Source organism: Callithrix jacchus, chromosome 1 (assembly GCF_049354715.1).
Source record: "Callithrix jacchus isolate 240 chromosome 1, calJac240_pri, whole genome shotgun sequence".
NCBI classification, from domain to species: domain Eukaryota; kingdom Metazoa; phylum Chordata; class Mammalia; order Primates; family Cebidae; genus Callithrix; species Callithrix jacchus.
The window spans coordinates 55,400,233-55,425,236 of NC_133502.1; the positions used below are offsets into that span (position 1 = coordinate 55,400,233).

The window sequence follows — 25,004 nt, forward strand, 5'->3', positions numbered from 1 at the left end:
GAGTAATTCTGCTGCATACTAAGATTTGAGCATTACTAGATATATCATTAAGGTCAAAATTCTTACTGTAATGCAGAAGACACTACACAATTTGGTCTCTGCCTGTGAATCCAGCCTTATCTTTGGCCCACCTGTCAAGCACCCTCAAATCTGGCATTCTCAAATCTAGCAAATCTCTCAAATGGCTTGAAACTCCTAAAATGTCTACTCTGTCCCTAGCACCATCCCATCTGTTTCTTACTATTGCACATGTAGCTCTTTATTATTATTTTTTTACTGTCAGTCTTTCTCAGGGGAAAGTCAAGGAACTTTTCCTATTGCCATTGTAGCTCCAACATCTTGCATAGTATCTAACTTAAGGAATATTTGTCAAATTCATTGATTTTTCCCAAGGTCACAAAGCCAGTTATTGATGCATGTGGAATGAGAACCTACAGTTCTTCCTTCTTAGACCAGTGACCTTTCTACACCATGTAGTCAGTCGTAATAACCAAACATCACATTACTACACTGCTCTTAATATCTGGACTAAAAGAAAGATGACCCTCCATTCCCCTTAGGAAAGGAGTACAAATTTCATCCTGAAGGGTTACACTGAAAAGAGTACCCTCTTTTCAGAAATATAGGTTGAGCATTCCTATGCTCAAATCAAAATCGCAAATCAAAAATGATTCAAGGCCGGGCATGGTGGCTTATGCCTGTAAACCCAGCACTATGGGAGGCCAAGGTGGGCTGATCACCTGAGGTCAGTACTTCAAGACCAGCCTGACCAACATGGTGAAAATCTCCACTAATAATACAAAAATAAGGCAGGTGTGGTGGCACATGCCTGTAATCCCAGCTACTCGAGAGGCTGAGGCAGGAGAATCACTTGAACCCAGGAGGCAGAGGTTGTAGTGAGCCAAGATTGCACCATTGCACTCCATACTGGGCAAAAAGAGTAAAACTCCACCTCAAAAAAGAGGTGCTTCTAAATAAGAAACTTGTGGAGTGCGAACATTATGCTACAAGTGGAAAATTCTATACATGACCTTGTGTGACAGGTGGCAGTCAAAATTTTCTTGCACAAAATTATTTTAAAATATTGCATAAAATTACTTTCAGGCTATGTGTATAATGTGTATATGAAACATAAATGAATTTAATGTTTAGACTTAGATCCCATTCCCAAAATATCTCATTGTGTATATGCAAACATTACAAACTTTTTAAAAAATCCTAAATTTAATAATGCTTCTGGTCACCATCATTTCAGAAATACTCTACAAGTACATGTACATCCTCAAACCTCAATTCCTTCCAAACAGGACTAAATTATCATTCTCCAATAATACAATGTTTGTTTCTGTTCACTTTAGTAAATAGCTTTGAAAATCTACCAATGTTTTTAAAGGTTGCCTTTGGAAAAGTCACAGAGGTTTGCTTATTTTGTCACTCATCTTGTTTCTATTTGTTTAAATTTATTTATATTCAAAGATTTATAAATCTTTTCTGCATTATTTATAGCCGATTCCATTGTTTTAATAAACTCAGGCAAACCATGTGTAACCTATTCAAAACTATCCATATTTTATTGTGCATTTCTGGGAGGCCTTTTATGGGAGATTCCCCATAGAGCAGAATATGAATGGAATTGTTATTGTTGTTGTGTTGTTGGATTTGGCTTCTAGGTTTAGAATTCTCTCTAAATGCTTTTTCTTTCCTTTTTTTTTTTTTTTTTTGAGACGGAGTTTCGCTCTTGTTACCCAGGCTGGAGTGCTATGGCGATCTCGGCTCACCGCAACCTCCGCCTCCTGAGTTCAGGCAATTCTCCTGCCTCAGCCTCCCGAGTAGCTGGGATTACAGGCACACGCCACCATGCCCAGCTAATTTTTGTATTTTTAGTAGAGACGGTGTTTCACCTTGTTGACCAGGATGGTCTCGATCTCTAGACCTCGTGATCCACCCACCTCCGCCTCCCAAAGTGCTGGGATTACAGGCTTGAGCCACCACGTCCTGTCTCTAAATGCTTTTTCAATCAGACTTCTAGGGTCTTGTATAGTTTAATGTTCTCATGTTTCCAAATTTCTGCTCTTTGTAGAAAAGCAAGGTTGTATGCAACTTCGAATAAAATATAAACAACAAAAATATTTATCTGAAAAATCAGTTAAGGTGATTATTGGGTAAATGAAGTTAATTTCATATTGAAATAAACCAAGATATTTCCACTGAGCAACATATCCTATTTTACTGATATGAATTCTTGCCTTGACAGTGAGCCACAGCAGACAACTTGAGACAAGAATAATTAATTAAAAGATACATTTCATGACGCAGATGACATTGACAGAGTAAGAAATAAGCAAAGCAGGAAGGCAAAACAGAATTCACAATCTACAGATGAGGCACTAAAAAAAACCTCAGCCCTTTCAAGTGGTATAGGTATTTTCTTCCGATGAACAAAAACGCAGAAGGCAATTCAACCCTTTAGAGGTCTGTTTTTCATCAGCTTTGATCTGAAAATTGAGACAAGTGTTTGGAGTACTGTCACTGATAAGGAGGAGAGTGAGGGCTGGAAGCATAGTTGAACAGAATGTGGTTACTCACACCCTGAGCGATTAAACACTCACTGCATTTTTTAAGGCAAATTCCACAAGTCACACAGTTTCAGAAATCATTACGGGGAAAAAAACACCACACACAGTACTTTCATAAGAGCAAAAGCTGTCATGACCACAGAATACCAAAGCATAAGCTGTGCACATATTCCCAGTTTCATCTTTAGTTTTTCTTATTTGTTTCTAGACACTGTTTTCTCTGCCACCGACAGTGTTTACAGTCTCTGACTGTCACATAATGAAACAGAAGCAGAAAGCCTTTATAATGGTGTTCGTACTTTAGAAAGACACCAGCATAGCTGGGTGCCAGACTTGCTTTTGTTTTATTTTATTTTTATTCTGTCTCCTGGAGAAGGTTATTTCCTTGCTCTGAGGATCCTAAGAAATTTCAAGTCAGCAAGTTGCCAGTAATTAAAAAGTCCAATTCATAAGACCAGTTGCATGGTTGAGACACAAGCCAATGGGGCTTAAATTATTATAGACATATGCTCCTAGAAGAGGAAGAGCCATCCCACAAGCCTATCTATCCTTCATCGTAATTCTAAGACTTTTTGGTCCAGGCAAGAGTGAAATTTCTCCAATTGGCCTGGGTTGAGCTTGTGGAAAATCTGACCATTTTATTTAGTGCCTCTCTCAATTTAAGGGTGGAATAAGACCTAATCATCAGCTAAAACACAGACACTCCTCACTTAACCATAGTGCTTTAGTTTCCTCCTTATTAGCAGAACATGTGAAGTCTCTTTAGGGTTGTTCCCTTTCTGTATCTGTGCTAAATGACTGTGCATGTGTGACAAAGAAACATAGTTAATGAAATCATTTAAACATTACTCAGCACCCACTATGTGACAGATACTGCAAGGCACTGGAGACACAAAGAAGAATAAAACGTAATTATCCCAGGCCTCAAGCAGTCATGGTCTAGTGGGGGAGACAGATCTGCAAACATCTAATTACAATATAATGACATAATGCGGTAAATGCTGTAATAAGGAGTACACAGGGAGCTGTAGGAGCATAGTGGCGGGATTAATTCATTCCACAGGGTTTCCAGGAAAAGGGAGACTGGGACCATGTGACAAAGATAATGATGTATTTATCAGCTGAGCCAGAGTTCTCCAAGTAGAGAAGGAGTAGAAAGGCATTCCCAAAAGAGGATGTAGCAAAGAGCAAGGCTGGTTGAATGTTTTAAAATATGTTTAGGAAACAATTGATTTGGAAAGTTTGCCATCAAGGGACCTCATTCAACAGGGGAAACCTTGGAGAATAAAAATAATCCCCTTTCTACTGGCATACAGAGGAAACAGATGAAATAAACATTAGAGTTACTTTGAAAAGGAAAAGAAGTAGAGATGGTTCAAAGAAGCAACAGTGTGATGGGAAGAGGGGAGGATGAGATAAGTCCCAGATGGATGCCCTCATGTTTCTGCATCATTTCTAAGTCCATACCTTTAACTGGTGCATTCTCTTCCATTTTTACACACGTCCCCCTAGCCACCTGATCTCTGAAGCAGCACTGAACACCTTAAGTGACAGGGCTCAAAGATGAATCCAGATTCGGCCAGATTAGGGATGGTGCTATCTAAATCCCAAGAGAGACACAGACTAAAGATCCCCTCAAAGAACAAAAATAAAAGGGACACAAATATTTTCTCAGCCAAATTCGGGATCTTGAGGAGGAGACAGGCTCTCTGGAGAACTGAGCTCCTGGCAGAACTGGAGGACAAAGCTGAGGCTTGTGACCTAAAAGACCAGAAATGTTCAGTCAGAAACTAGTGATATGGATTAATTTCCAGGATATACTTTTAAGTGAAAAAAAAAACAAATGTAATCCTAGGATGTTTTGTGTATAATATAATATTAAAAAGTACACACGTAATGCCAGTCATGGTGGCTCATGCCTGAACTTTGGGAGGTCGAGGGGGTGGATTTATTGAGCCTAGTTGTTCGAGACCAGCCTGGGCAACATGGTGAAACCCTGTCTCTACAAAAAACACAAACATTACCAGGGCATGATGGCATGAGCCTATGGTCCCAGCTACTGAGGAAGCTGAGGTGGGAGGGTCAACTGAGCCCAGGAAGTCGAGGCAGCAGTGAGTCATGATCCTGCCACTGCACTCCAGCCTGGGAAAAAGAATGAGAAAAAGAAAAGGAAGGAAGGAAGGAAGGGAGGGAGGAAGGAAGGGAGGGAGGGAGGGAGGGAGGAAGGGAGGAAGGGAGGAAGGAAGGAAGGGAGGGAGGGAGGGAGGGAGGGACGGAGGGAGGAGAGAAAGAAAGAAGAAAGGAAAGAAAGAAAGAAAAGAAAGAGAGAGAGAGAGAAAGAAAGAAAGAAGGAAAGAAAGAGAGAAGAAAATATACATGTATCTCTTATTGGTGCAAATAGAAACATAGTAAGAATAAACCTGAACTAATGAGATTGGTTACCTAAAGCAGGTAGGTAGGGACTCAGTAGAAAAAATGGGAGAGCAGAAACAAAGAAGGGCTGAAGGGAGGTGACATTTCTCTGATTATACCTTTATATATATATATAGTTTGACTTTTGGAATCATGATCATGTTAGTCATACTGGATAAATAGCCAAAATGAAAAAGAAGTAGAGAACATCCAAAATGAAATACAGATGTTTGTTTTTGTCTTTAGCCTTACAAAATATAGTGAAAACACTGTTTTTCAAATTTGTTTTCAAATTTGTTTTGAAAAAAAAACTGTTCACAAATATTGTTAGTTACTGAATCTGTTTTTCACTGGAGCATGAGTTAGCAATTCAATAACTCCTTTGTATATATGCTAGGACTGCTCAAATAAATAAATATATTGGGGGTAATGAGAGTCTGGTTCCTCACTGTTGGAGACAGAGATAGGACAGGCTAGAATGAACCCTGAGGTGGTGGTCTGGAATCTGAGGTATCAGTGTGAACTTGTGTTTTTGATATATTTAGAGATAGCTAGAGATAGAAAAAGATGTAGACGGATGTATGTGAAACTTATGTATATGTATACATGCATATATTTCTCATCTGTTTTCTCTGTGAGCGCCCGGAAACAATAACACCTTGGCAATGAGCCCACCCAGCACTCTGATCTCATTTTCATGTTAAAACCATTCTCTAATAAAAGGAACCAGTGCTCCTTGGCTGATTCCACAGTTGATGAGAAAGAAATACAAGGGAGCCTGAAATGTCTTTTCATGCTGGAAAGTAAGGAAATGATTAAAAAAAAAAAAAAAAAAAAGTCGAGGCATGGGAAATGGGCACCAGAGTCCATTTAAGGGAACTCCCCATAGTCAAAGCTGGGAAAGGCAACAAAATAAATGAGACTAAGATTATAACCTACTGATTACTGTAAGTATTCATGAGTCCACACTGATAGAAATACGTAATGTTTTCATGGGGGCCTTTCTTTTCTACAATATCAGCTATAATAATGGAACTAGTAATATTTATTTTCCAATACTGTTGTGAGGATTCATTGAGGGAGAGGGTTTGAAAGAACTATTCAAAACACATGAAAAATGCCTAGAAATGTTAATTGACTTCCCTGCCTTGTTCTCTTTGTGCACAGTCATTTCCCCGGAAAACCAGACTATCACAATTTTGAAGCTGAATCCCTGGTAGTTTTGATTTAGTTTTAGAAATATGGTGTTAGTCATTTTTTAGCAGCCTCCTTCAAAATGAAACATTCTATCCATTGACTTGTCAGTGGTATTTAACCTAGAACAGTCATTAGGAATTCGTCATCATTTCCCTATGCATTCTGCCTTCAGTTTCTCCCCTCCAGGTAAATTGTGGGAGTGATGCTCAGAATTAAACTGTCAGGATGCTGTGATTCCGCTGCATGCTCGGGACAGCTGGCCGTTAGGGAGCACTGCAGGCTTGGAAGAGGTGACTTGTCTCCCTGCATACGACCCTCTGGGTAGAGCAGCTGTCGTCTGAATACGGATGCTGATTTCCAATAGAAGTTCCAGTTTGGTTACAGAGGTCATTGCAGCATTTTTCCTTTTTCTGTCTCAGTTTCTGAGTGGTCCATTTTTTAGGATTGTTTAAAAGAGCTTCAGTGGACCTATTTTCCTACTTATTTTCTATGGGTATTGTCTTCCCTTTACGGTAATATGATCCTTGAAGGCAGAGAATGTTTCCACTTTTCTTTGCTAATCCCTCAGCATCCAATTTAATAATCTGCACACCAGACTTGATGCTATCAGTCCAGTTATGGGTGCAAACTCATCTTAGGAAGCAGATATAAATCCAATCCTCCTTCTGTGAGAGAGAGATAATAATACCTGCTTCTTACCTATCACACAAAGATGTATATTCACATCATTTTTTTAAAAGTTAGGAAAACATACTGTGATTTGTGTGTAAGTTCTTTAGACTCTTTGGCATAAAGACAGTTAATTTATTGATGATACTATGATGTTACTTATTCAACGAATATTTATCAGGCACTCATGGTAGCTCTGGCACTGCGTTAAACAGTGAGGATAAATAAAACTCAGGGCAAATAAAAGACTACAGCATCTGTCCTCAGTGAGTTTATAGTCAAATAACATGTGACAGACATTTAAATATGTTCAGTAAGATGCTGTAGTATATGCGCCATGACAACCATCTGTACAAGGCATATGGAGGCACAAGGAAGGTCAAGACATTCTACTGAAATTATTGAGAAGGGCTTCACAGAGAAGCTATCAATTCGAGCTAAGTTGGAAAGACAACCTAGCAACAGCACGAAGAACAGATAAAAAGGAGAACTGACTGTAAGCAAGGAAACCAATTACGAGACAATTGCAAGAGTCCAAACTGGAGATGAGTCCTGCGGCAGCGGCGATGGCAGCAGCCAGCACTCTGCAGGCCTGTGTGAGGAGCTGCATGAATATCCATTGAATATGTCAGGAATTTCCAAGGAAACTGATACAGACAATAAATGTTGAAGGAGTAGGTATGGTGGGAATTAATCATACAGTCATTGAATAAATGTATGCTGTGTCTCTACTAAAGATTGAACACTGTTCTGGGTGATTAAAATATTGTTAGTGAGATAGACCCTGGCTTCAGGGGATGTACATTTTAATAGCGAAGAAAAATACACAAATAAACAAAATAAGTCAGGTGTGTGTAAGTGCTATGAAGGAAAATGAAGCGGGATGGGAAGACAAGAGAACAGTAGGGGAATAGGTTGCTATTTTGATGTGGGGTGATCAGGAAAGATCTCGATTACAGATATTTCTATCAGTAGACAGATGAACAAAGAAAGGTGGGGAGATGTGTATTGGAGGAAGAAAGATCCAGGCAGAAGCAGGAAGGCCAGCACTTCTGGCACAGAGGAGGCAGGGAGAGGCACAAGGTGAAGGCAGAGAAGAAGAATACAGTGATAACGTGAGATGTCTTTCCAGGATCACGGGTTGTCCTGCAAGTCCTGTGTGCTAACACTAAGGGAAGTTCTGAGAGCTTCTGCTGGCAGCTCCATGGATGGCGGAGGTGGAGTCTTTAGGTGTACTCAGGGCTCCAGCCTTTGAGGAAAAGGAATACTCTGAGTGGCTTCATGCTTCCTTGTTGAATTTCTAGTGCCATTCAACCAGACAAATAGTAGAGGTAAAGCCAGCCGCAGTGGTGGTGAATGAGCTATGTAACGAGTGTGTTAGGACATGTTGAAGTTGAGGTATCTATGAGTGGCCAAGAGGGGCTGTCTAGTAGATGATCTATATAAAAATCTGTAGCTTGGGAGAGACTTTCGAGCTGGAAATAAGTGTCACATGCCTGTTTTTGATAGTTCTCTCATGGGAGTTGATGTGGTCACTGAAGGAGAGGTGAGGGAAGCAGAGGATGATGCTAGCACCTGATGATTGCCAACATTTTAAGAAAGGGCAGAAATAAATGAGATTGCAAGTAAGACTGAGAAGGAATATTTGGAGGTAGAAGAAGGAATGATACAAATGTGATATTACAGAAGTCAAAAAGAAGAGATTTCTCAGGAAGACAGGAATGGCCAAGTACGGTGTGGCTCATCCCTGTAGTCCCTGCGGTTTGGGAGGCCACAGCAGGCAGATCATTTGAGGCCAGGAATTCAAGACCAGCCTGGCCAACATGGTGAAAACCCATCTCTAATAAAAAATACAAAAACTAGCTGGGCGTGGTGGTGTATACACCTGCAATCCCAGCGTCTTGGGAGGCTGAGGCAAGAGAATTGCTTGAACCCAGGAGGCAGATGTTGTACTGGACCAAGATCATGCCATTGCACTCCAGCCTAGTTGACAGAGCACGATCCTGTCTCCCCCCCACACAAAAGAGACAGGAATAATGAATGTTGTGCAGTGAGGAAATGCCAAATGGGAGGTAAAAACATAAAGACACTGAGCACAGGTTACTTTTTCAAGGAACTTTGGTATAAAGGAAAGTGAGGAGGATGTTAGCAGAAGAATCAAGGGAATTGAAATGAGGCAGTTCTTGCTTTTGTTTTTGTTTCAAAGGTGGTTGGAACTTCAGCAAGTTTGTAGGCTTTGGGAAATGAATGCCTATACAGAACCAGAAGCTGAAAATTCAGGAGAGAAAAGAAACAGCTAATTGGGCAAACTCACAGGAGACAAAAGAAAATGGGAATAAAGGCATTCCACTTGGAAGCCTGGTTCACTAGTGGTAACAGTACCCTTATCCTATAGTCTAATCTGGTCTTTATTTCAGATTTCGATATTCTATGAATCATGGATTTTTTGTATTAATTTTAATTTTAAAAATAGATTGCATTAAAATACTATTTATCACAGAGTTTTTTGGTCCTCTGAAATTTTACAACAGAACTCTTACACACACACACACACACACACACACACACACACGCTACTCACCGATGAAAATGTTAGTAGGATTTGTTATTCAGCAATAAGATTAATCCTGGGACAAACATTAAGGACTAGCGATATAGAACATAAGGTGGAGGTGAATAATCTCTGGGGCTCAGGGTCTGGACTCACAAGGAGCAGAAATACTGTGACTTCCCTGGTGAAGGAAACGAAACAGAAAGGCACCACACAAGGGATGCCCCTCTGCAGATGGGCCTGGCTTTGAATGTGAGCACATTGATAATAGCCATTAGATGTTCACTAAATCATTCTTCTGTGACCTGATCCCAGGATCTTCAGTAAAGTTTTCTATCGGGACAAACTACTGTCCAGCAAATATGTAGCAACTAACGAACTCATATTATTACCAGATTAGGAACCCATGCAGTGAATTTCCTTATTTTAGTACATTCCTTTCACAAAGCACAATTTATATCCCTCCCCTTGTGGTAGCTTTTTCTCCATCTCTGATTTGATATATTCATGCAATAGATTTATGAGTTTCATATATTTACTACTTTTCTAACAGCATAAAATGCTACCCACATAGCTGATTGGCATCATTTTCATTTCTTGTTGAAACCCAATTTAATTTTTCATTGCTGCTGATTTACAATTTTCACTGGTGATAGAGAATGAGGGAATTCAGTTGTGAGTATCAAGGCTCACAACATTATAAAAAGAGCTAGTTGATGGCAAAATGTCTCACTAGCCAGTCATGTAAACATAAGTAATTGTTTTGTCAAGCATTGGCAAAGGAATTGACATCTAGTCACACTCTCAGTGTCAATGGTGTGATGGTAAACATTTAACGGCTTCTCTTGAAATAAAAGCCCTAATGTTTTGTGTTTGCCATTTTCCATGGTGTAAATGCTCATAGTTGATTTCAGTCTACCAACCTGACATCACTGCATGTGGAGAGGGAAAGAGTTGCACACTATTAGACGATATCATATAGATAAAATGAGCATATATAATGAGTATAAATTGTTGTAAGATGTAAAATCACTAATATGTGATGAATTCAAATAACAGATGTTATTTGTTACATTTTTTAAAAGAAATGTATTTAATTCTGAGGTTATACAATTTAATTTTTAGTAATGGCATGTGATAGTTTGTGTAAAAGTAATTGCATTTTTTGCCATACTTTTGATTACTTTTGCACCAACCTAATACAATAAAATTCCTGAAAATATAACAGTCAGCTCTAATAAGCCCGTATTGTCCAGCTTCAGGATAGCACTGTTTCTTCTAACTTTAATGAAGGTAGTTAGTTATGAGGAGACAGACAGGAAGCGTATAATTTCTTATTTACTGTAATAGCAGAAGCTCTCAGAAATGGTGGCTGCCTGCTTGCAGGAACAACAGAGAAACTGAAAACTCAGGCAAAGCAACTTTTCAATGCAAAGGTACAACATTGAAATATGTAATCATGATTGTCACATATTATGAACAATTCATAATGCTTTGACGCATCTAGCTTTGTGCTATGCAGGTAGGGCCTTTCTTCTGAATCTGCCCAACTCTGCTACTTTGCCAGGTAGCTTTGTTTAAGCTTTAAAATGTTTTTCCCTTGTAGATTTATAAAAACCAGGATCTCACTCTAGAATTGGAAAATGGGGGCTCATCTCCAAGATGGTTATTCTTCTCAAATGTAATCCAGGGGATTGTTGTTTGTAGAATAGTGCCTCTGAGATCAGAGTTCCTTTTAGCAAAATAAGGTTTGGCATGCTTGTGTTGGAAGAAAAATTCTTTTCTCTCCAGTCTTATGTTGAAGTCAGAGTAACTTAGGAGTATATGTTCGTGATGCAGGATTTTTGTTTGCTACTTTGCCAGTTGGGGCCTTCCATGGACAGCGATGCCCCCAACCTGGCCTCACTTGGCCCCAGGCCTGCACAGGAGGCACCTCACCTACTCAGCCCACCAGGCCACACCTGGCTCGCACTAGCTCAGCCCACAGCTGGGCTGGGTGTGCCACAGCCTGCCTGTTTTATAGCTCATACCTTCTTTCTGTGGTTCCTGAGTTCTTATCCCGCATCCAAGAAGAATAAGGTTACACTTACAATCAAAGGGTAAGGAGGATGAAGAAAATTTTATTGAGCAATTGAACATCTCTCAATGGAGACAGGAGGCAAGGATGGTCCTCCTCCCAAAGCTGGGTGGTCTTTTTCTCTTTCACTGTGTCTCTCAGTGTGGGGCTTTTATGGGGTCAGAAACGGGGAGAATGTGCTGATTGCCTTGTAAGTATGCAAAAGAGGCTAAAACACAGGCATCACAAAAGGTGGGCATGACAGTGTAAAAAAGCCAATTAGGAAAGGGTAGGAAGGGTGGAGATCAATCAGAGGAAAGTGTGCCGCACCGGAAGAGACGTTCTCAACCCAATCGGTGGATTTATCTGAGACTCGTGGCTTGGTTTTCAGGTTGTAAACTATCTTTGGTTCCAAGGTAGGGTTTCACCAGTGACCTGCCCGTATCTACCTAGGCATTTGTCTGCCTTCTGCCACTATCATTTGTACTGTCTCCACTGTTTTTCATATTCTGAACACACATTCCCACTGTTTGGATCAGTTACCCAGTTTGAAAGTCCTGGGCTTAGGACATGCACAACTTTGAATTATTGGGAGGATATCCATTCCGGAGAGAGGCAAGAGAGCCAACTGCTAATGTGCTGCTCCAGAGCCCCAGCCCTTCCCACCTGCAGAAAATAGGGAACGCAGACTGGAAAATTCAGTCTTGAACCTACAGCCATTTGTATTTCTGGTCACAAAGCCCAATCCTGGAATTCAACTTTTTCATGAATACAGTTACCATATATTATTTTCTACTCATGTGTTACTTAACAAATTTCCATTCTTTGAGCAAATTACATTTTTAATGTTCCTCTATTCTAGCTAGGAAACCTGTCAGTGAAAGTATTTTTGGTATGGTGCAATGATTTTCCTGACAGGAGATACTTCGTGAGCAGTTCCATTATGCTATTGGGTTCTGAGTCCGATGTTATTTGATAAGAGATTCCTCGGCTCAAACCCAAGTTTGAAAACCACTAGTAAAAAAGAGACTGTACCGGTGCTGTATGACAAAAGTAAGAAAGAATTAATCTGGAAGCATTTGAAAGTCACTGTTGGAATTTAGACTATGATACAAGTCAGTTTGAAGCTAAAAAAGATATGAAAACAGGCCCTCAATATTAAATTGAAGACTGTGGTCCTGATATCATTCTTACTCAAGGACTATTGATTTTTTTAAAAATCAAGCTGTTTAAAAATGTTGTGCTAAGGATGAAACCATATTCAATGACAAATGAACGGCATAAACTGTCTTCATAGGGCCTTATCAAAGCCTTTCACATGGTGCTTGGATGGTTTGTTTTGATGGGCAGAATCTGAGTCATGTACCCTTATCTAGCTTCATTATTATGGATATGAACTTGGTTCCCAGAGACTCTCACTAGTTCCACAAAAGGAGATTTTAAAAAATGCAGCCTGATAAATTCTCCATTCAATGGGGATGGAGAATGTTTTATTCTACTGTACTGCAGCTTAAAGACATCTGACTTGAGTTTCTGCAGGAAGTTGTATTTACAGGGAGAATATTTAAGTTACAATCTTCAATATTAATCTCCTCCCTTCACTTTCACTTTCTCCAAACCAAGTTTAAATATCCCACCCCATCCACCTCTCTCCCACCCACCCGCTTCACTTAATAATCCAGGAGAACTTAGAATGAGAGACCACGATTGGAATAGAAGGAATTGAGAACTTTGCTGAACATCTGGAAAAGCATTTTGGAGGAATATCAATTCACTTCATCACTATAGTAGCTCAGTTTAACTCTCTTAAGAAAAAAAAAAAAAGACTAATCTTAGATCAGAAGCCCCACAGTGCTAGATTTGCTATGACAGATTCTCTAGTTTATGCAGTTGTTCTTTTCTGTTTTTGCCATAACTTAAAAGTAGAAAAAGATTTAATATGTAGGTCAGTAAAAGAAGAAGTCTGCGATTAGGGTCAGCAACATCAAACTCTGAATTTACTAGCAAGGGTATTTACTACAGACTGTCATTATAACGAGAGTACCTGATCTATGTCTGTATAAGCACCATACACTGATTATGCCGCTGATCTACCTCTTATGACAGCTCTGAGGAAGGAAACATTATCCCTACTTTGTTGATTAAAAAATTGAGGCTTTAGAGGCTTTAGATGACTTACCAAAAGTCATTCAGCTAGAAAATGGTAGAAAAAGAATACAAATCCAAGTAGCCAGATCCCAGGGTCTGAGAGCTTAACTGCATCCTCTACTACAGTGGAGTCAAAGGTGGGGAGCTGTTATTGTAACACATGACAATGTGATGTGATGCATCAAGTCAACAAAAGATGGCGGGGAATTGGTTTCTTTTTGTTTTTCTTTTAAAGATGGGGATTCACCATGTTGGTCAGGCTGGTCTTGAACTACCGACCTCAGGTGATCCGCCCACCTTGGCCTCCAAAGTGCTTGGATTACAGGCATGAGCCTCGATGCCTGGCTTTTTTTTTTTTTTTAACTACAGGCATCCGCCACCACGCCCAACTAATTTTTGTATTTTTTTTTTTAACCTATTTAGGTTCTGGGGTACATGTGCAGAACATGCAGGATAGTTGCATAGGTACATACATGCTAATGTGGTTTGCTGCCTCCATCCCCCCATCACCTATATCTGGCATTTCTCCCCATGTTATCCCTCCCCAACCTCCCTACCCCACACTGTCCTTCCCCTATTCCCCCCCAACAGACCCCAGTGTGTGATGCTCCCCTCCCTGTGTCCATGCGTTCTCATTGTTCAACACCTGCCTATGAGTGAGAACATGTAGTGTTTGATTTTCTGTTCTTGCATCAGTTTGCTCAGAATGTTGGTTTCCAGATTCATCCATGTCCCTACAAAGGACATGAACTCATCGTTTTTTATGGCTGCATAGTATTTCATGGTGTATATGTGCCACTTTTTCCTTGTCCATCAATGGGCATTTGGGTTGCTTCCATGTCTTTGCTATTGTAAACAGTGCTGCAATGAACATACGTGTGCATGTGTCTTTATAATAGAACGATTTATAATCCTTTGGATATATACCTAGTAATGGGCTTGCTGGGTCAAATGGAATTTCTATTTCTAGGTCCTTGAGGAATCACCGCTCTGTCTTCCACAATGTTTGAACTGATTTTTACTCCCACCAACAGTGTAAAAGTGTTCCTATTTCTCCACATCCTCTCCAGCATCTGTTCTCTCCAGATTTTTTAATGATTGCCATTTTAACTGGCATGTGATGGTATCTCAATGTGGTTTTGATTTGCATTACTCTAATGACCAGCGATGATGAGTATTTTTTTCATGTTTGTTGGCCTCATATATATCGTCTTTTGAACAGTGTCTGCTCATGTCCTTTGCCCACTTTTGAATAGGTTCGTTTGTTTTTTTCCTTGTAAATCTGTTCTAATTCTTTGTAGATTCTGGATATTAGCCCTTTGTCAGATGGGTAGATTGCAAAAACTTTTTCCCATTCTGTTGGTTGCTGGTTCCCTCTAATGATTGTTTCTTTCGCTGTACAGAAGCTCTGGAGTTTAATTCGATCCCATTTGTCTATTTTGGCTTTTGTTGCCATTGCTTTTGGTGTTTTAGTCATGAAGTCCTTGCCTATGCCTATGTCCTGAATGGTTTTTCCCAGGCTTTCCTCTAGGGTTTTTATGGTGTTAGGTCTTATGGTTAAGTCCTGAATCCATCTGGAGTTAATTTTAGTGTAAGGTGTCAGGAAGGGGTCCAGTTTCTGCTTTCCGCACATAGCTAGCCAGTTTTCCCAACACAATTTATTAAACAGGGAATCATTTCCCCATTGCTTGTTTTTGTCAGGTTTGTCAAAGATCAGCTGGTTGTAGATGTGTGGCACTGCCTCCGAAGCCTCTGTTCTGTTCCATTGGTTTATATCTCTTTTTTAGTGCCAGTACCATGCCGTTTTGATTACTGTAGACTTGTAGTATAGTTTGAGGTCAGGTAGGGTGATGCCTCCAACTTTGTAATTTTTGCTTGGGATTGTCTTGGCTATGCAGGCTCTCTTTTGGTTCCATATGAAGTTTAAGGTGTTTTTTTTTTCCAGATCTGTGAAGAGGGTCATAGGTAACTTGATGGGGATAGCATTGTATCTATAAATTACTTTGGACAGTATGGCCATTTTCACAATATTCATTCTTCCTAACCATGAGCATGGAATGTTTTTCCATCTGTTTGTGTCCTCTCTTATTTCCTTGAGCAGTGGTTTGTAGTTCTCCTTGAAGAGGTCTCTTATATTCCTTGTGAGTTGTATTCCAAGGTATTTTATTCTCTTTGCAGCAATTGTGAATGGCAGTTCTCTCTTGATTCGTTGCTCTGTTAGTCTGTTATTGGTGTATAGGAATGCTTGTGATTTCTGCACATTGATTTTGTATCCTGAAACTTTGCTGAAGTTGCTTATCAGTTTCAGGAGATTTTGGGCTGAGATGATGGGGTCTTCTAAATATACAATCATGTCATCTGCAAATAGAGACAATTTGATTTCCCCCTTTCCTAACTGAGTACCTTTTTTCTTTTTTGTGTCTGATTGCTCTGGATAGAACTTCCAATACTACATTGAATAGGAGTGGTGAGAGAAGGCAGCCTTGTCCAGTGCCAGATTTCAAAGGGAATGCTTTCCGTTTTTGCACATTCAGTATGACATTGGCTGTGGGTTTGTCATAAATAGCTTTTATTATTTTGAGATATGTTTCATCAATACCTACTTTATGCAGAGTTTTTAACATAAAGGCTGTTGAATTTTGTCAAAGGCCTTCTCTGCGTCAATTGAGATAATCATGTGGTTTTGTTTTTGGTTCTGTTTATGTGGTGAATTATGTTTATAGACTTGTGAATGTTGAACCAGCCTTGCATCCCTGGGATGAATCCTACTTGATCATGATGGATAAGCTTTTTGATGTGCTGTTGCAATTGGCTTGCCAGTATTTTATTGAAGATTTTTGCATCTATGTTCATCATGGATATTGGCCTGAAGTTTTCTTTTCTTGTTGAGTCTCTGCCGGGTTTTGGTATGAGGATGATGTTGGTTTCATAAAATGATTTGGGAAGGATTCCCTCTTTTTGGATTGTTTGGAATAGTTTCAGAAGGAATGGTACCAGCTCCTCTTCGTATGTCTGGTAGAATTCAGCTGTGAGCTCAACTGGACCTGGGCTTTTTTTTGGTCAGTAGGCTATTAATTGCTATCTTACTTCAGCCCTTGTTACTGGTCTATTCAGAGTTTTGACTTCTTCCTGGTTTAGGCTTGGGAGGCTACAAGTGTCCAGGAATTTATCCATTTCTTCCAGGTTTACTGGTTTATGTGCACAGAGTTATCTGCAGTAATCTCCAATGGTAGTTTGTATATCTGTGGAATTGGTGGTGACATCCCCTTTATCGTTTTTTATTGCATATATTTGATTATTCTCTCTTTTCTTTTTCATTAATCTGACTAGTGGTCTGTCTATTTTGTTGATCTTTTCAAAAAACCAGCTCCTGGGTTTTTTTTTTTTGTCTCTATCTCCTTCAGTTCTGCTCTGATCTTAGTTATTTCTTGTCTTCTGCTGGGTTTTGAGTTTTTTTGATCTTGCTTCTCTAGCTCTTTGAATTTTGATGGTAGGGTGTCGATTTTAGATCTTTCCTTGCTTTTCATTTGGGCATTTATTGCTATAAATTTTCCTCTAGACACTGCTTTAAATGTGTCCCATAGATTCTGGTACATTGTGTCTTCATTCTTATTGGTTTTGAAGAACATCTTTATTTCTGCCTTCATTTCATTGTTTATCCACTCAACATTCAAGAGCCAGTTGTTCAGTTTCTATGAAGTTTTGCGGTTCTGATTTAGTTTCTTAATCCTGAGTTCTAATTTGATTGCACTGTGGTCTGAGAGACTGTTACGATTTCTGTTCTTTTGCATTTGCTGAGGAGCGAGTTACTTCCAATTATGTGGTCAATTTTAGAGTAGGTGCGATGTGGTGCTGAGAAGAATGTATATTCTGTGGATTTGGAGTGGAGAGTTCTGTAGATGTCTGTTAGGTTTGTTTGGTCCATATCTGAGTTCAAGTCCTGGATATCCAGACAAAATAATTTTCTGTCTCATTGATCCGTCTAATATTGACAGTGGAGTGTTAAAGTCTCCCACCATTATTTTGTGGGAGTCTAAGTCTCTTTGTAGGTTGTTAAGAACTTGCTTTATGTATCTGGGTGCTCCTGTATTGGGTGCGAATATATTTAGCATCATTAGCTCTTCTTGTTGCATTGATCCTTTTACCATTATGTAATGTCCTTCTTTGTCTCTTTTGATCTTTGTTGGTTTAAAGTCTATTTTATCAGAGACTAGGATTGCAACTCCAGCTTTTTTTTGCTCTCCATTTGCTTGGTAAATCTTCCTCCATCCCTTTATTTTGAGCCTCTGTGTGTCCTTGCATGTGAGATGGGTTTCCTGTTTACAGAACACCAATGGGTTTTGAATTTTTATCCAATTTTCCAGTCTGTGTCTTTTGATAAGAGCATTTAGCCCATTTACATTTAAGGTTAATATTGTTATGTGTGAATTTGATCCTGCCATTTTGATGCTAGCTGGTTGTTTTGCCCATTAGTTGATGCAGTTTCTTCGTTGTGTCGATGCTCTTCACCATTTGGTACGTTTTCAAAGTGGCTGGTACTGGTTGTTCCTTTCCTTGTTTAGTGCTTCTTTCAGGAGCTCTTGTAAGGCAGGCATGGTGGTGACAAAATATCTGAGCAATTGCTTGTCTGTAAAGGATTTTATTTCTCCTTTGCTTATGAAGCTTAGTTTGGCTGAATATGAGATTCTAGGTTGAACGTTCATTTCTTTAAGGATGTTGAATATTGCCCCCACTCTCTTCTGGCTTGTAGAGTTTCTGCCAAAAGATCCACTGTGAGTCTGATGGGCTTCCCTTTGTGGGTAACTTGACCTTTCTCTCTGGCTGCCCTTAGGATTTTTTCCTTCTTTTCAACCTTGATGAATCTCACAATTATGTGCCTTTGGGTTACTCTTCTTGAGAACTATCTTTGTGGTATTCTCTGTATTTCCTGAACTTGAATGTTGGCCTGCCTTGCTAGGTTGGGGAAGTTCTCCTGGATAATATTCTGAAGAGTGTTTTCCAGCTTGGATTTATTCTCCCCATCACATTCAGGTACACCTATCAAACATAGATTTGGTCTTTTCACATAATCCCATATTTCTTGAAGGATTTATTCATTTCTTTTCACTCTCTTTTCTCTAATTTTGCCTTCTCATTTTATTTTATTGAGTTGGTCTTCAATCTCTGATATCCTTTGTTCTGCTTGGTCAATTTAGCTGTTGAAATTTGTATATGCTTGGCAAAGCTCTTGTGTTTTTCAGCTCCATCAAGTCATTTATATTATTCTCTAAGCCATTTATTCTTGTTAGCATTTGATCAAACCTTTTTTCAAGGTTCATAATTTCTTTACACTGGGTTAGAACATGTTATTTTAGCTCAGAGAAGTTTCTTATTACCCACCTTCTGAAGCCTGTTTCTGCCAATTCATCAGACTCATTCACCATACAGCTTTTTCCCTTGCTGGTAAAGAGTTGTGATCCCTTGGAGGAGGAGAGGCCTTCTGGTTTTGGGTGTTTTCGTCCTTTTGGCACTGGTTTCTTCTTATCTTTGTGGATTTATCTAACTGTGGTCTTTGTAGTTGGTGACTTTCGGGTGGGGTCTCTGTGTGGATGTCCTTTTTGTTGATGCTGAGATTATCTCTTTCAGCATCAGTTTTTTCAGTTTTCCTTCTAACAGTCAGGCCCCTCTGCTGTAGGACTGCTGAGGTCCACTCCAGGCCCTGCTTGCCTGGGGGTCACCTGTGGTGGTTGCAGAACAGTAAGGATTGCTGCCAGTTTCTTCTTCTGTTATCTTTGTCCCAGAGGATACCTGCCTGACATCAGCCTGAGCTCTCCTTTATGAGGTGTTTCTTTGGATATATGGGGATCAGGAGCTGCTTGAGGAGACAGTCTCTCCCTTATAGGAGTTCAAGCGCTGTGCTTGTTGTTCCAGTCAGAGCTGCTGGGCAGGTACATTTAAGTTTGTGGCAGCAGAACACATAACTGCCTTTTTTTCAGTTGAGTGGGTAGCTCTGTCTCCCATGCATTCCAGGTGCCCATTGAAATGGCTGCCCACATTTGTGTGAGTTTTTGTGCAGCGACTCGCTGTGTGGGCTGAAACAGCCACGCTCAAAACTTGTGGTGCTTTTCAGCCCAGGAATCTCCTGGTCTGTAGGCAGTAAAAACTTGTTTAGAAATGTGGTGATCACTCACCCTCTGCATTGTTCTTAACTGGGAACTGCACTCCAGAGCTGTTCCTATTCAGCCGTTTTGGATCCTTTCTGGGTAATTTGTTTCTTAACATTCATCTATGCACTCGGCTACTTTTTGTTTTCATATATAATGCAATTTTTTTACATCTCTAAAACTTCACTGTGTTCCTTATGTGATAATTTGTATAAGATCAAATTTGCATGAGTCAAGTGTTGAGTAACCTGGTGAGCATCTGTACATCATTGATCATTACTGTAACTAAATAGAACAGGAAAGGAGAAAGATAGATAGGATTAGGTTTTTATTTGGCAGCTAGGAGAGAAAGGATTACCAAGAACAAAGAAGTGGAGATGGGGAGAAAACCAAAATAAGAAAAAAACAGCAATTGGAGGACAGAAGTTAGCTCTTACTTGATAATAAGAATGAATATGCTAGCCCTGATCACACTTGTTTCTTTCTTTCACTTTCTCTCTTTCTCTCTCTGTTTTCTTCCATCCCTTCTTCCTTATGGTTTTGTTACTAAACTCTCTCAGATTCTCAGGATCATAAACATGCAGAGGACATCTGGGTAATAAGAGTTATTTGTAAGGATATATTAACAAATTAGGAAGGTAGTAAGGTAAACACACAGACACAATCACATAGACACACAAACACAGAAAAAGATCCAGAAGTTAAACAAAACAACCAGGACTCAGGATAATAGCCCTTTGCTCACCAAGTCAGACCTCAAGGAGAACTGGAACACTTTTCAGCTGCCACATGGTCGTGTATCATTATTTCACCGTCATCATCCATAGGCTTCCAGTGTTTCTCTCTGTCTTGGCTTCTACTTTTCTTAGCACCACAGATTCTCCTGACTCTCTGTTCACCTCATATCTTTTTCTCACTGTAGACTTCTACTGACTCATAGCTTTGTCTTTTTTCTGTGTCTATCACAGCTTGTGCCAGCCATCCAAGAAAGTTCTTTGTATGATTTCTTTTTCTTTTTTTTTTTTTTGAGATGAAGTCTTACTCTTTCACCAGGCTGGAGTGCAGTGGCACAATCTTGACTCACTGCAACCTCCGTCTCCCAGGTTCAAGCGATTCCCCTGCCTCAGTCTCCTGAGTAGCTGGGACTACTGGCATGTGCCACCATGCCCAGCTAATTTTTGTATTTTAGTAGAGACCAGGTTTCACCATGGCCAGCATGGTCGGTCTCCTGACCTCATGATCTGCACACCTCAGCCTCCCAAAGTGCTGGGATTACAGGCATGAGCCACTGTGCCTGGCTAAATTTTTTTACTCAAAGTATATTTAGCTTGGATGAGATGTTTCTCTCACATATATTCTGGACACCCATTTTTGTCCTGTATTGAAGACCTTTTAAAGCTCTGGCCAGTTCACAATAAATGCATTTAACTGTCCCTCTGTTATAGGTAGTTAGGCATGAGCAGGGCAGGAGAGGGCTCTCTCCCCTCTACCAAGAATGTTGACTGATGGTTTGGTGATTATCACATTGCATCTATAAAAGTAATAAATTGGCAACCACTGCCAGGGATAGGCCATTTCCTGATGGTCTACTGTTGCACTAAAGTGTTGACTGAATGCAGATGTGAGAAAAATCAACTTCCTGGGCATGTGCATTACGAGACAAAATGGCAGAGTGTGACCTTCTGGTGGCACTCCATCAGAAAAGGGAAGAAAGCCTCAGATGGCTATGCATACAATGTCCTAAACACACTATGAGTGTTCACTTTCCAAGGGTAAGGAGGGCAGTGTGCATTTGGGCAGCCCACCCTAAGGGAAGAATCATGGGAAAGGGAAGGAATGGAAAACATCAGAAGTGGGCCGGTCTTTAAAGTCCTAGGATCAAGGTTAAATGCTGCACTTGTCCTTCAAGTTGCCTGCTTGGGTCTCTTCCTGGTGTACTTCCTTTTCTTTCCTATTCTAAAACCTTTTTAAAGAAATTTCCACTCCTGCTCTGAACCTTGCCTTGGTCTGTTTTGCTGCCTTATTCCCCTCAGTGGAATTCTTTCTTCTGAGGAGGCAAGAATTGAGCTTACTGCAAACTCATACAGATTTACCGCCAGTAACAGATACGTTCCACTGGTAACACCCCAGCCCACACCAACATAAATGTGGATCCAACAATCATTTTGTACATAATCCCACTCTTCTATCAGCCCCATTTGTCTCAAGATAAGCCAACCAGAATTCTTTCCTGGCAATCTGAAATTTAACAAAGAGAATGAGTCAGTCTCTCCAGGTAGCTAAGCCTTTAGCTTGTGTGACTTGTTTGTCCCTGCTCCTAGTATTGTCTTGCTTTGCTGCAACCCACAGAACTCAGCTCTTTTGTTAGTTTCCAGTAAAATATCTGTCATCCCCAGTATCTTATAATTGTAGTAGTCTTTGCTATAAATGGAATGGAGGGGAGAGAGCTCATACAGTCCCTCCCCTCTTTCTCTCCTTCCCAGCTCTGTCTCTCTCCTGGGCCACACTAATTCTCCTCCTTGTTTTGTGCATAGCAATTTACAGCAATCATCTTTTCAGAAATGTGCATGCCCTGAGGGCTCACTCACTAAGCCAATCAGCTAATCAAAGAGCTTATTGAAGCATTACTTTCAAGAGTAGATATTCCTAGGGGAATTCTAGTCAATATAATTGTCTTCTCTGGACAGGTCTGTACTTAAAAGCTGTGACCAGTTTTAAAACAGCACTTGGTCTGGAGAGCAAATAAGACAGTTTTTTGAAAAAGAAAAGAAGAAGCAGAGGGAAGAGTCAGAAAGAACATTTCCTAGGGAGACAACAACTCCAGTTCCCAGTCCCTGTCCTCCCAAAAGTCAGGCTGCATTCCTTCTCTTGTGTTCTGTGAGACAACCCATTACCTAATAATTCCCTTTCTAACTTGAATTAGCTAGGCTATCTACTTGTTCACACCAAAACTATAATCATGTATTTTCCCTAACAAAAAAGTATTACTTGGCCAGGGTGGTGGCTCATGCCTATAATCCTAACACTTTGGGGGTTGAGGCAGAAGGACCACTTGAGATCAGGGGTTCAAGTCCAGCCTGGGCAACACAGTAAGACACTATCTCTATAAAAAATAATTTAAAAAATTATCTAAGAGAAGTGGCCTATGCCTGTAGTCCCAGCTATTCAGAAGGTTGAGGCAGGAGGATGGCTTGACCTCAGGAATTTGAGGCTAAAGTGAGCTATGATCACACTTCTGTACTCCAGTGTGGGAAACAGAGTAAGACCCAGTCTCTTAAAAAAAAAAAAAGTATTACTTTTTATTATAATACAATTGCTAGTTATCATCTTCTCTGTACTTTCCACTTGAAAGCTTCTTAAGGGCAAGGACTGCATTTGTCTTCCTCACTATTTTATTCTCAGTAATTAGCATGTTCTCCAGACACTTAATAAATATATTTTGAAAAACTGTAAAGTTATTGACTGCCAACTGTGTACCAACCACTATTTTATGCACTGTGATTATAAAGAGGAATAATATAATCCTTTACCTCCCATTGCTTAGCCTAGATTACTCCCAAATCTATCTTGTTCAAGTTTTCCTTGTGTTAATTAAAACTCTTTCATGGGACAGTGTTGGCTGAAGTGACCAAATATTATAAGGGGCAGGGATAAAACTGGATTAGTGGACAGCTGGAACCAGGGTCAAATGTGGTCAGGACTCTTTCCATTCTTATCTGTATCCACAGGTTGACTTCACCATCTCAGACTCATTTCCTCCTGAGTATGGAGCAAGGAACAGTAGCCGCCGGCAGTTTTCAAGCTTACGTTATGCCAGTTTTATCACTTTCCATGGTTCTAATTTGAAAAATCTGGGGAAGTCCTCCAATTGGCTCAGCTTATGTTAAGTGTTCTTTGGGCCAATTACCATGGAGGGAAGGCACTAGGATTATTTTAATTTAGGTTTCCATGTCTACATCAATCACCAACAGTAGGGTCTGTAGGCAGATGGCAGCTTCCAATTTCAGCCACATGGATGGGGCATGGCCAGAACAGGAGTGGATACTCTTCTGTGCAGATAAAAACCATCGTTGTGTGTCCACTCCATTCCATTATTCTTACATCCATAAACTCTTCCCCTGACGTTAAGTAACAAATGTTTATAAAATGCCCATTGAACACAAAGCATTGTTCCAGGCTCGTAAATTAAACTTTTAGATTTTGTATATCAAAATTAATTTTTAAAAGAAAAACAAACATTTTTTTCTCAATTGCTTTAATAATAACCTAATCTTTTCTGTGTTTCTTTTCCAGAGTTACAGCATAGTGAAACTTCAAGCGCTAGTTTTTTTTTTGGACCATCCCAGTGCACGTGAATCAGGTGATTTTATCTTTTGTTCCTCTCTTTGCTATCCCTAATCTGTCAGGCAGTCCTAAATCTATACCATCAGACTTGTTTGTTCTACTTCTCTATCCTTTTATCATGGTTCCATTAACTCACATCCAAGGATGTCAAGAGAATAAATAGCCCAATAAAACAAAAGAATATACTTCCAGATTTAAAAAGAAAGAAACATACAAGAAATACATAAATCATACTATATGACTATAGCCCAGAAGATTGCATGGAGGATCTTTGTGTTTCCTGCAGAAGAAAAGAAAAATGGAATTTCCATCTCTTGCATCAGAACTTGACAGCTGGAGTTATTATTTATCAGGCACCAAGAAAGGAGGGATATGCATCAGAAATAATTTTGCCTGAAATAAGCACAATTCCATGGAGGAGGATGACACATTTTCTCTGGTGATCTTATAATTGGGGGTGATTTAAACATGAGTCTAATCTATATTTTGTCTAAGAAATTCTTCATCATGATCATCTCTTCCTAATAAAACATGGTTCCTTCCAACATGGGTTTACATGACAACTTCTTACCACTTCATGTCACACCTATATAATGGAGACTCATGTCTTAGTGAATGCTTTCCAGATAAACAGAAGGTACGTGTCCAACAGTAATAAGCACCTGCCATACAGCTTGCTAAGAGCCCAAATAAAGACAAATTTGTTGGCTTGACCCAAATGTTCACTGGGTCTCAAATTAATCAAATGTTATCTGACATTTGGCACTTGCTGTATCTCAGCCAAAAAGACCAGTCTTTGATCATGATCTCAACACTGTTTTTCAAGAAGTAATTGTTGTTTTTCTTCCTGGTGTTCACATGTGTCGTGATCTCCAAATGTAGCGCCCAAACTCGAACAGAACATAATT

General features: G+C 39.8%; 1 long non-coding RNA gene across 1 annotated transcript; it reads left to right on the top strand.

Moving 5' to 3' along the window:
• Positions 1 to 6,358: 6,358 nt before the first annotated feature.
• Positions 6,359 to 24,645, top strand: LOC128931472 (uncharacterized). Its single transcript, XR_008479880.1, has 2 exons — positions 6,359 to 6,571; positions 24,046 to 24,645. It is a non-coding gene; the product is annotated as an uncharacterized LOC128931472 (long non-coding RNA).
• Positions 24,646 to 25,004: the final 359 nt, after the last annotated feature.